This window comes from Sinocyclocheilus rhinocerous, unplaced genomic scaffold (assembly GCF_001515625.1).
Source record: "Sinocyclocheilus rhinocerous isolate Xijiao unplaced genomic scaffold, SAMN03320098_v1.1 scaffold993, whole genome shotgun sequence".
In the NCBI taxonomy this organism is placed as follows: domain Eukaryota; kingdom Metazoa; phylum Chordata; class Actinopteri; order Cypriniformes; family Cyprinidae; genus Sinocyclocheilus; species Sinocyclocheilus rhinocerous.
In genome coordinates this window covers 502,311-504,487 of record NW_015639771.1, presented here as the reverse complement: position 1 = coordinate 504,487, position 2,177 = coordinate 502,311, and the positions used below count along the sequence as shown (strand labels likewise).

General features: G+C 38.5%; 1 long non-coding RNA gene across 1 annotated transcript; it reads right to left on the bottom strand.

The window, feature by feature from the left end:
- Positions 1 to 781: 781 nt before the first annotated feature.
- LOC107751727 (uncharacterized) lies at positions 782 to 1,627 on the bottom strand. Its single transcript, XR_001641292.1, has 2 exons — positions 1,107 to 1,627; positions 782 to 1,049 (listed from the first exon to the last, which is right to left on the bottom strand). It is a non-coding gene; the product is annotated as an uncharacterized LOC107751727 (long non-coding RNA).
- Positions 1,628 to 2,177: the final 550 nt, after the last annotated feature.

Sequence of the window (2,177 nt, the reverse complement as noted above, 5' to 3'; positions counted from 1 at the left end):
TATACTGCACAGTAAATCTGATTATAGTTAAAAATGTGTATGATATTGATTTATCTGGTTAATCTGGTCATGTCCCGTGTGTCAGAGCCATCAGCAGGTATGCAGATTAGTCAATTGCACAGTAAAGAGTGTATGTCATAACCTGTTGAGCGTGTGCTAAAACAGTAAGACAATTTTTTTCTTTTCTTTCCTCTCATTCAGGACTTCCTGTGATGTGTAGTTGAACGCATTCTCAGAAGTAGCAACACGCTTACAGAATGCACAGCTGAATTTTCCCTTTTCTTTTCTCTTCTCTTCTATCCAACTGATTTATTGGCAGTTAAACAGCCTTCTTTCGACAAGATGCCCTAACCAGCGCAAACGATTGAAGCGAGGGAATATCGTGGTTTAAAAAGAGCAAAGCAAGCTAATGAAATAGAAAGAGAGAGAGAGAAAGAAAAGTAAACATACACAGCTCTTCGCAGTTGACCCGCACTTTATTATTTTGATTTTCATATTTTAAAACAATAGCGAAAACGGCTTCTGAGCAAGAAATTATGTTAAAATACGAATTTATTGGGCCTTGCTAGAGGGAGCATCTGAGATTGAAGTGCCAGTGTTGATAGGCTTGGCTTTCACAATGCTGGCACTATAAAAATGAAATTAATTTATTTGGACAGTTTTTGTACTGCCATTCAATTTGACATGAGTGTGCCTTGAATACTGATCTTCCTATTTATTGTCTTATAAGACAAATGCAACACTTTTGTGAAGCAAAGAATTGAAAAAAAAAAAAAACAATTGTGTTCTGGCAGCAGTGTGTCTTTTTTTTTTAAACAAAGCCCCCTTCTGTCCTTTGATTTTTGAGGTGTAATACCTGATTTCTGGGGCCTGTAAAGTTCAGGTTTTTTTAGCATGGGAAGAATAGAGCACAAATACAAGATGTTTTAGTTGTCCAAGTCATTATCGTGTCATCATCATTTTCTGATCAGGAAGTAAAGAAAAAGGTCTGGAAATTTTGGAAGGTCTTTCTCTCTCTGTCTGTCTCCTTCCCTCTGCACACACACACACTCGTTCACTCTCTCTCTCTCTCTCTCTCTCTCTCACACACACACACACACACACACACACACACACACACACAGGAAACAGGCTTGCTCATAATATGTCTAAAATAATCGACACAGGGGACTTTCAAATGTGTAGGTAATAGGATAGCCGAGCCAAACCTCGCTGTGTATGATCTCTCCAATTGTGTGCAATTCACATCAAAGCTTTTTGCCTTCAACCAAAGGCTACAATTAAAGTAATCAAGAGCTACTTAAACTGACCACACTCATACAGACAGGAATCGATCAACCTGACCCACCATGTATACTTTCAAACCCTTTCCCAGAGTGTATTAGCCTCTGGTATCTGCATCTAAAAAAAGATGTGGCACTTTGTGGAGGTCAAAGAGCTCTGTACGACTGTTTGTCCACTCATTTATACAGTACGTTCATCTCAAACTGACAATTATGTTCACTTGTGTTATACTAGTTATTTTTGAAAGCCGCCCTTCTGTGTATATTTTAGTATTTTTTCCTCCCGTATTTCTTCCAAGCATTAAACGTTGATACCCCTTGTTTGGACTGAGGCAACTTTGGTATGCAGGTCTTGAATAAAAAAAAACAAGAATTTTCACTGCTGTTTACTCTTTATTTCTCGAGTCATCATAAAATTTGTATTTGTTATTGAGGTATAATAAAGCTTTTTATATGTAACTGACATGAAAACACGAGTGGGCGGGGCCTTACGAGAGAAATGCTTTGTGAGGTCACACAATATTCAACCATATCACCGATTTAGCTTCTGTTTGCTCTGATGTCATATAAACAGATCAAGCAAGACACCATGCTATAACACTACTGTAATCTGAAAATAATTGGCTCCAGGGCATGTTCTTATCGTGTGGGAAATCTTAAGGGAACGCAAGACTTTTTAGCATAAACATATTTGTTTATGTTTAAAATTCTTATGTGTTTTTAGTTGCAAACAATTTTCAGAGGCTGACGCGTTAGCTTTAGAATGAAAAGAAAAACAAAAAGATGCAAACTACCTCACGCACTCGTCTGTCATTATGAGGCCATTTTGTGGAGAGTGGCAGAGCTCCATGAGTCGGAGGGATCTGGAGCCCCTCCCGGGACCTGTCGAGGGTG